The sequence below is a fragment of the Polyodon spathula genome, chromosome 22 (assembly GCF_017654505.1).
Source record: "Polyodon spathula isolate WHYD16114869_AA chromosome 22, ASM1765450v1, whole genome shotgun sequence".
NCBI classification, from domain to species: Eukaryota; Metazoa; Chordata; class Actinopteri; order Acipenseriformes; family Polyodontidae; genus Polyodon; species Polyodon spathula.
Genome location: NC_054555.1, coordinates 22,507,516 through 22,517,723, shown reverse-complemented (window position 1 = coordinate 22,517,723; position 10,208 = coordinate 22,507,516). Strand labels below are relative to the sequence as shown.

The window sequence follows — 10,208 nt, the reverse complement described above, 5'->3', positions numbered from 1 at the left end:
ATGCAAACAATACATCCAACTCCTATATGCAGCCTGCGTATTTGACAATGGTTAGATGTTTAGGCAAAATTCTAAACACTTGGATAACATTTGAACCCTAAACCAATAACAGCCCTCTTTGCAAAAAAAGGCACAAGGATAGTAAAGGAACTACTTGCTCTTTTTGAATGATACCCTGGAACTCTTTTCCATGCTTCTGACAATGCCCTCAGCACATGTCTGTTTACAGTGGCCTAGTGTGCTATGTTTGCAACTAAACCCCTGATAGAAACCCTCCAGTCCCCTTGCAAACATCATATTCTCAGGGTTTCTGCTTTCTAGGTTTCAGAAATTTGTGATGTTTTTTCTTCAAACTTGACTTACAGACCTCAGGATAATAGTGCACTAAAATGGACAATATAATTAAATTCAGTTTTTTTTTTTTAAAGCAGTTGTGAAAATGGCAAAACTGATGGCTGCGGGTCAGTCATATTGGACAGATGGAAAAAAAAAAATCAAGATTGTTTCTGGTCTTGATTGTTGCATTGACTTGAAACTGTAAACTGTAAAACTGTTCAATGCAATGTAAACCAGTTTTGGCTAAACTAAACTTTTTAAATGATCAAATCCTTTGCTATTAATGTGTGTTGGTATTGGTAAGATTGAAGGACTCCAATAGGCATTCCTACATATACTAGTCACCCAGATGATCACAAAAATAAATTAAAGAACAAGCAGGCGCTTGACATTTTACAATCAGTGCTTGGCATTTTGCTTTCATTTCCCTTCAAAGATTGGCCATATTTATTCAGCAAAGGTGGACCACTGGGACTCGCACTCAGCTAGGGGTCTCTTGTGAAGGACACTCGCAGGTAACCTTCCTTTAAATAACGAGTCCCTACAGGCCAGGTTTCACTGTGCACAGTGGAGCCAGCTGCTACCAATGCAGTCTGCTTCAACAGGGCAATCAGGTACAGTCACCTTCAAAAAAGTCACAGCATATAGCACTTACTGTTACCAGGCCACAAGCTTACAACACCTCAGTGTTCAGGACTGAAAAACAGTCATCATTTGCAGACGGGATTTATTGCAGTTCAGTGTCCCATAATCAAGCTCAATTTAGTTTAAAAACGTTGCAGTATAAAAAGTTATTTGTCTGTATTTTCTTTTTGTACTGTTTTGTGTATATATTTGTGGTCCATATTTTTTTCTCTGCTTGTTGTGCTGATGTCATAGCAAGCTTGTGATGAACAGACGAGCTCTCTTCCTATTACCTAACCAGCCCAACCTAAGCAATGGATATTACAGAGGAGGAGAGGTCCTGACTAATAGGGTTCGCTGAAGAGCGGAGAGATGTGCTGCACCCATAATATTTTGTTCCCCAATTCACAGGAGCTGAAAAGCAAAAGCAATATATCCTTTGGGCCCCCCAGCCAAGATTGGCAATCTCCTGATTACATGACTTACCCTGCACTCAACAAGGTCTTATTCATGCTACGTGACAAAAAATAATTAAATCAATGTCTGTTTCAAAACCTGAAAACAGCTCTCCATCCTTTGTCATTTCATGTACACAGTATAGACCTCTTTGTAGTTGCTCAGAATGCCTTGTGCGTGGCAGGGGTCCGGTTTCAAATGAAGTAGCTATGGAGGTTTGTTTGATAGGTTGGAAAATCAAATAAATGAACAAATAAATGAACTAAAATCGAGGAAGAGACCAGCGTGGCTTGGCAGTTTTAAACTTTACCCTGTCACCTGGGAGACATTCAAGTATTACATCATCATTGGTCACTGCCAGTAGCTGCCATGACTGCTTATTTTACACTGGAAGCCAAGGAATTACATGCAACTGCGAAATCCTGAATGTGGGTCCACCGTCTTCGACCACGTCCCGTTGCACTTCCAACTTACTGCTTGAACTGCTGGATAATGGCATGCTGCTGTATGGCTTCAGAAGAGGGCCGTGACATTGTTAAAATGCTTTCAGTGATCCTAATGAAGAAAAATAGAAATAAAATACACAGACAGCATCAAAATACTGTAATAACTAGATACTAGTGCATTTCCAAGCATTACGAAGAGGAATGGCATCTTTGATAGAATGAGCAGCAGTTGTGAAGTGGAATGTAAAAGTATGTGTTTCTCAATTTCTCTTACACTCTGCCTCCAGGTATTGCACTTCACAACATTTATCTCAAAGATCTTCACTCAACCTGCAGCAATAGTTTTCAGACCTATAAAAAAAGGTGCTTAATGTTTTGACTGCTGGGAAAGTAGAAAGTTTGTGTTGAATTATACTAATTTGTTCATTTTACAGATCTAGAACAGCTGATACAGTCTCTCAAGGACCAAAGTAAATCCTGCTAAAGTAATATCCTTCAAGGATGTAAACACAAAAGTTCCAAGCATCAGTATTATATAAAATGGTTATATATATATATTATATAAGCTGGTTTCAAGACCAAGACCAAATGTGGATGTAAAGCTTAAAGAACATCCTGTTTTGAAGGAGATATGATAAGGAAGTCGATTTACCACGACAAGTATAACCCTTTAATTGCCTGCTCCTCCTCGGTCCACTTGATGGGGTTTTCATATTTGCACAGGCGCCCCCCGCAGGCGACGGAACACTGCACAGGCGCTGGGATCACCAGACGTAGTTGCTCCCCGATTCTAGTGTACTGGACACTGGCTCTCCGGGTGCTCCCTAAACACAAGTAGTGTTGCAGTGAATACCAGTTCATGTTTTACATACAGCTAAGGATGGAGAAACCACCCTGCGCAGAGAAGATGCTAGACAATTTGAACTCTGACCCGATCAGCATCCACTGCCATCACTCCTTTAAGAAGAAACAAAGGACCTCCCAATTATCTTATTAAAGAAATATGGTTTTCAAGACTGTCTGTGGACAAAAATAAAGCTTTATATTTTCCTCTCCACAGAGCTTTTTATTATTTATTTATTTTTAACAAGCAAGAGACAATCCTAGGTATTTTTTTTTTTCTAGAAGGGAAAGATGCAGGGTTGCAGTTAACTCGAGTGATGCGTGTGCGTCAGAAACTCTGCTGTGGAGTGCCGCCGGTACAAGTTGTTCATGACTGCAAACACCACGAACAAAATCAACATGACACGCATGTAAATATTGCATCCTCCTTTAAAATGAGTACTAACCAATGCTTTATATCCATTTTCTTATTAGCTTTATAAACGGCTGTTTTATTATGCTGGGGAACCTTTCTGTGTGTCTCTTGGTAGAGGCAACTTTTTAGGTATAGAGTGGTCTTTGAAATATCTGTATCGCACACAAGCAAAGAACACAGTGATAATATTGCAAGACAAGCACAAATGTATTTTAAAGCCACAGTTGGAAGGTTAAATATTTCAGTTATTTTCTGATTCTGGAGATGTATATACTTGTAACAAGTGTGTTTATTAGTATATTTGTTTTTAATATTTTGCTTTATGTATATTACAGTGATTCTCATTAGTTGCTTATATTTCCCTCCCATTTCATGCGTGATGCAGTCAGCCTGCTAATTTTTGCTATCTCTTCCCCTGCAGTCTCCCAGCCCCACGCACGCAGCGGTCAATTACCTACACAAGATGATCTCGCCTTCCTCACCTGTTTGTCATTAGCTGATTAATCTCCCTTTTAAAAAGTGGATATGGAGAGAAAAAGCAGAGGCAGGCTGTTGTTCTGTAACAGAGGACTGACAGAACTCGTGGGAAGCTGAGAGTGATTAGAATATTTTACAGAAAGCATAACTTTGAAGCGGTGCTCACTGGTGTTGGCACCTGTACAAGATAGTGTTCGTGGTAAAGAGGTGGTGAGCCGGTTCCTTGTTTAGACATTTTACTTTTGGGTGGGAAAAGTACACAGCAGATTGCGTTTGGTATTTTCTCTCTGTCTGCGCTCTCACTTTCGTTCGTATCGATGCTGCCAGGTTTGTATTTTAGTTTGTGCACGGCCGGCACACTTCTTTTAAATGTGTATTACTTTTTGGGGTTGTGTTTAGGTATTTGTCGGAGATATCGTTGAGGGGACGGGTTATTAATGTCTACTATGACTAGAGGTTGAAAAGATAATAAAACCTTCACATCCCACTCAAATGAAGGAAGGAAGGATAACAGAGACAGTAATGCAGTTAAAAACAGAGTTTATTATCGAGTCAAATAATTAAATGACGTATCAGACGGAATCTTTACTAGCTAATAAAAAGTATATTTATGCTCAAAATGTGCCAATAATGTAAACTGTAGCTCTAGCCAATCAAGTAAACTTGAAACCTAAAAAAGAACCAACACAAGCCACGATACAATGATTTAAACCATAATAATTAAATGATAACGTGGACACAAACTCAGTTTAAAGTGACAATTTATCCCGACTGATAGTGCAGTCGGAGGAACAGAGTTCCAACAACCAGAATGAAACAATCTTCGTTAGTTTTAGTAAGGGGATTCTCAACGAGAACTGTCTAATCTTAATGTTAAGCCTGTGCGCTAGGTACCGTAAGAGTGTACATCAGTAAAACAAAATAAAATAGAAAAAAAAGCTGTCAAAACCAGCAATATAATACAGTTAAAAAATAATACTAAACAGTAAGAGAAACAGTGGCTGGCACTCCAGAATTCTGCAGACACAAGGATTACAAAATAATACCAGCTACAGTTCATAAAGAATCAATATATATATAAATATAAAATAAAAACAATTCCTCCAGACAGTGTACACAAGCAGACACGCCCGTCCTAAACAAACAGGAGGCAAAATTAAAAAGCACGTTAAAACAAACAAACCATTAAGCCAATTTACCAAGCCGCAGATGAAGTTCCGATCACACACACACAAAAAAAACACAGCAGACCAAGAGGAGAGGATTAAAGAAACGTTAGGTTACTACCATCACCCTGGTTCCATGAAGAATGACAACCATTACCGAATGGGACGAGCCTCTCTGACCCGTCAATCACTGAGCATATATTTAAAAAAAGCTGCCCTATCAGGGCACTGCTGTGAGGTGGAAGTCCATCCCACTTCCTGCTGAAGAGGGGCGTCCTCACAGTAGCACATGGCCATTTTTGAAATCGAAGGTCAGCTGGGGACATGCTCTGGAAGGGTAATGGTTGTCATTCTTTTCAGGGAACCAGGGTTATGGTAATAACCTAATGTTCCCTTTCAAGTGGAATGATAAACATTACCAAATGGGGAAGCTGTACCAAAGCTGTCATGGCTCCAGATTACCAACAGTACAGCCCCACTGCGATAGCCTCAGAGCCCTCATGACGCCTGCAACACCCTAGAGCCCAGCAAGGGTCTCGCTCGGTTTGCAACATCAAGGTGGTAAAAACATGCAAATGTCTGACTACCTGTCCATGTAGCGGCATTACAAAGCTCATCCAAGGAGGCGCCATGGAGGAAAGCCCACAAAGTTGCCTGGCCCCTGGTAGAATGGGCCGTAATGTCCCCCGGCACGGGGGAGTCCATCTGTTCATACACCAAGCGTATGGCATCTGCCACCCAGTGCGCTAGATGTTGCTTCGACAGGGCTTGACCTCTAGAGTGGGACCCATAGCAGACAAACAGCTGGTTGGACTGTCTCCAGGACACTGTGCAATCCAGGTAACAGCACAGAGCCTGGACCCGGCAAAGCATGTGCTGTCTACAGTTCTCCTCTGACTCATGCAGGGGAGGTCTAAAAGCTTCCAAAACCACTGGTTGGTTAATATGGAATGAGGAGATGATCTTTGGCAAAAAGGCTGGGTTTGTTCTTAATGTTACCCGAGAGTCATTACCAGTGAAAGCCATACACATGTCATTGATGGACAGCGCCTGAAGCTCACTTACTCTTCTGGCAGACATAATGGCTAATAAAAACGCCACTGAGGGAAACAGGGCACAGCTCTGCTGAGGCCATCCTCAAATGGGGAACCTGTAAGGACCCCCAGCACCAGTTCCAGATCCCACTTAGGGACCATGCTTTTCATCGGAGGACGGAGCCTATGGACCCCTTTAAGAAATTGCACTGCCAGGAAGTGGGCCCCACTGGACACGGAGACAATTTTATCATGGCACACAGATATTGCTGGTAAGTAGACCTTCAGAGTTTTTCTTGCATCAAACAGGTGTTGTAAGAAGGTTAGAATTGTTTCAATAAGGTAGGTCACAGGATCATGGCCCCCAGCAATACACCAGTCTTGGAAAACTTTCCATTTATATGATTACTGGGCTCTAGTGTTAGGCGCCCTAGCAGACTGTAGTGTCTCTATCACTGCATCTGGCAAACCTTGTCTGGATAGACGGCTCCATTCAATGGCTAGACCCAGAGTTGCAGCTGGGCTGGATTCAGGTGCCATAATAACCCTTCCGCTTGGCTCAGGAGGTCCTTGCGGAGTGGGAGCTGCTACGGTTGGCCCAACAACATGTTGGAGAGGAGAACAAACTAGGGGCGCCTCAGCCATCTGGGTGCGACCAGCAAAACCTGGGCGTTCTCCACCCTGATCCTATCTAGTGTCAGTGGTAATAGTGGTATGTGGTGGAAGTTTACACTTTAAACTTCTGTAAGACAGAGACTCGGTAGAACAGGCAAGATTGGGTAAATAAATTGAATAGTTAAAGTTTGCAAACCTGAGAACGATCAACACACGCAGGTGTTAGGAAAACGAGCAAAGTTCTGAGCTCTGCAGAGCTTGTATGCATAATATATACTTTGTAACCTATAGTTATTGCAAGCCAATCACAGAAGCTTAATTCAATATTAGCAGATAGCAACAACTCGGAAGATTGTTATGATTGGTCTCATTTTAATCATATTTAAATTGCAAGCCCCCCCCCCCCACCCCCCCCCCCCCCCCTAAGTCAGTGACATTTCTTGCAAAGTGCCATGGAAGCAGCTTGCGTTCGCTAAAGAGACAATACTTCCTCTTTCTAGCTAAATGTCAGTACTTTTTCAATTCCTTATAAGGGCCACCTGACATTCAGAATGAAAGAAGATGTATCTTCACAGACAACTATGATAATAACACATTATCACTATATGATACCTAAATTTTATAACCTGTAATAGCATTTAAACCCGAGCATGGAAACCCTAAACAATCATAGCAGTAGCAGCATTAAAGTGCCCCATCAAATTATCATGTAACTGATATCATAACTACTTATAATAAACTTATTATGGCTTTAGTGAACATGTCTTGTTCCTCCTGGCACCATGACAATCTCTGTCTTGTCACGTAGGCTCTTTTGCAGTCTACTTCAAAGCATGACTAAATATGGACATTTCCGGTCCACCTTAGACCCTCTTAACAAGATGTGTGATGAAGACTGAAAGAGGAAGAGAAGCGTCCAGACTACGTAAGTGTATTTCTTGATTTTAAACATTATAGAAATAAACTTCAAACGTCTTATTACATTGCTGTGACAGGCTAAGCAAACCCATGTACAGACAGCTCAGAGGTTAACACATAAATTGCATAAGATGTAATTTTCCCACCACAGGTAATGGAGGGAATGCATACAAGAGCCCCAGTGGCCAGGGGTGAGCTAGCGCGTCTACTCCCAGTGGGCCCCCGTCTCTCTCCATAGAGAACCATAGGGGGCAATGAGTGGACTCGGCTATGGTGAAAAGGTCGACTTGTGCTGTACGAAACCTTTCCCAAAGTTGTTTCAGAACCTGAGGGTGCAGTCTCCACTCTGAGCTGTCTGGAGCTCCTCTGGACAGGAGTTCTGCTGCTGTCCACATCAGGGAGGTGAACCACCCTGATTGAATGCAAGTTTCTGTGCATCCAAGACAGGAGTTTGTGTGCTGCATGCGAGTGCAGGCCGCTTTGATGGTTTAGGTAGGCTGCCACTGTCGTGTTGTCTGACTGGACCACCATGTGTTTCTACTCTAACTGCTAGCGAAAATGAGATAACAGCAGGGCTACTGCTTGCAGTTCTTGGACATTTATATGCGCTTGCTGCCAAGGTCCCTTCCACTGACCTCATATTTCCCTCCCATTCCAGACCGCACCCTCGCCCAGGCTGGAGGAGTCCGTAGTGACAACTTCCCTTCTGTGAGGAGAGCCGAGGGGAGATCGGAGGCGCAGATTGCCGGGGCAGAGCCATCACTCCAATGTCTTCTGGCATTGTCTGGACACTCGCACCAGCCGGTGTCGATCGCGGACCAGGTGCACCTTGAGCGTATTCACCCAGGCTTGAAGCGGGCGCATTCTCAGCAGCCTTAGGGGAAGGATTCTCAATGCGGCTGCCATCAGCCCCAATAACCTTTGAAACATTCTGACCTGTAGAAGAGCATCCTCTCTGAATTGGGAGAGCGTGACTTCCAACGACCGAATCCTGTCTTCCGACGAGGCAAGCATGCTCACGGAGTTCAATTTGATCTCTAGGAACACTGGACCGGGACGGTACAAAGTTGCTCTTCTGTTGATGTATGGAGAGTCCTAACTTCGTCACATGATCTATGACCTGTCTGGTGTGCGCCTCGGCGCGTCCATCCATGCACTTGGAAAATGTGCGGGGCGCCAGTGAGAGGCCAAACGGCAGCATGCAGAATTTGTACGTGTTGCCTTGAAGCGAAGCGTAGATATTTTCTGTGCATGGGACAGATCGGGACATGGAAGTAGACGTCTTTCAGGTCGATCGATGTGAACCAGTCTCCCGGCTGGACGGGCTTGAGGATACGCTGTGCGGTTAACATGTTGAACTTCCTTTTATTGATGAACATGTTGAATACCCTGAGGTCCAGAATAAGTTGGAAACCACCGTCCCTCTTGGGCACCAGGAAGTACCTGGAGTAGAACCCGCTAGGGGCATCGCTTGGGTTTATCAAATGCACAGCGTGCTTCTGCTGAAGAATGGCGATTTCCTGTTGAAGGAGAATCACACATGCCGGTGGAAAAAGAGCACACCCTTGAAGGGTGGAGGGCCTAAGCAGAATTGCTGAGCGTAACCGTGCCTCATAGTTGTTAATACCCAGGAGTCCTGGGTGCAGCCTTGCCATGGGTCGTGTCCAGTGGTCAGTCCAGTTGTGAGGGGGGAAGGTGGCAGCCAGAGCCCCTCAGGGGCGGTCTCCCTTGGCCTTAGGAGGGGGCACATCTGGTTGGCATCCAGCAACGCAGCCTTCTGTCTCCACCACCTTGGCTTGCGTCAGCCAAAGATGTCGCCTAGCGGCCACCTGCACCGCCAGAGACCTCTCTGATGTCTGACCTAGCTTCCCCATCAGGTCAGTCATTTCTCTCTCTCTGTCATATATATATATATATATATATATAAAATGAGACATTATAAATAATAATTGCATCCTAACCTAAATCTTTTTTTTTTTTAATATTCTGGGGTGTAATTTTCCCATTGGCGTAGTCAGGCTATATTTAATCTTCAATTCTGTAACTGCTTGTTACATACTTAAAGCTAGTTTTCTACAATCCTGTTCAATTTTGTAAAAAAAAAAAAAAAATACTACCGATAACATTTCTAATGATAAATTAATGATTGGATCTTCAACATATTCAACACTGTATTATACATTTGTAACCATTCTAGATGTTTTATTTTTCTTTGAATCTTATTTGTAAAAGAAAAAGAATAAAATAAAAATTAACAAAAAAAAGACACCATGGGACACTGGACCTTCAGTGGTCAGCATCACCAGTGTGTCCCGGATTACTTCAACATTCCCAGACAATAGGAGGCTAAACTTGTTCAATATAGTTTGGTACTTAAAGAAAAAGCTTCATATGAAGTTATGCAAAGATCAAAATAAAATAAATCTGTAATAAATAACATTAACAAATGCTACACGAAATTTGCATTTGTTCTTGTAGTCCAAACTAATTTCCACTCTCCACTACACACCTTGCATCCCCTTTAACTTAATCTTGGAGTCTCAGATAATACAAATAGTTAGCATACCTTTATTTGTACAGTACAATTCCAGTTGCTTAGAGCGCAAGGTTGCCATCAGACTGCAAACTGTTGTTGAACGTCGATCCTCTCACAATTTATTAGTCCGTACCAGTGAAGAAAAATACACAAGTCCTTATTTTAAGAGGTCACTTGAAGAATGAAGACTAAATTAATGCTTTGTGCAAAAATATCCATTTAGATTATGAATCTAGAAATGCTAAAAAGTCTGCATCACGAATGCATAGACAGGATTATTTTATATGTTAGGTATGCAGTCGACAATGCTATAATCCTCACCTTGCTTTCCCAGTAAAAAAA

At 42.6% G+C, this 10,208-nt stretch overlaps 1 long non-coding RNA gene across 1 annotated transcript; it reads right to left on the bottom strand.

Moving 5' to 3' along the window:
• Window positions 1-1,611: 1,611 nt before the first annotated feature.
• LOC121296799 lies at window positions 1,612-4,889 on the bottom strand. The gene is made up of 3 exons (XR_005947097.1): window positions 4,797-4,889; window positions 2,515-2,686; window positions 1,612-1,971 (listed from the first exon to the last, which is right to left on the bottom strand). It is a non-coding gene; the product is annotated as an uncharacterized LOC121296799 (long non-coding RNA).
• Window positions 4,890-10,208: the final 5,319 nt, after the last annotated feature.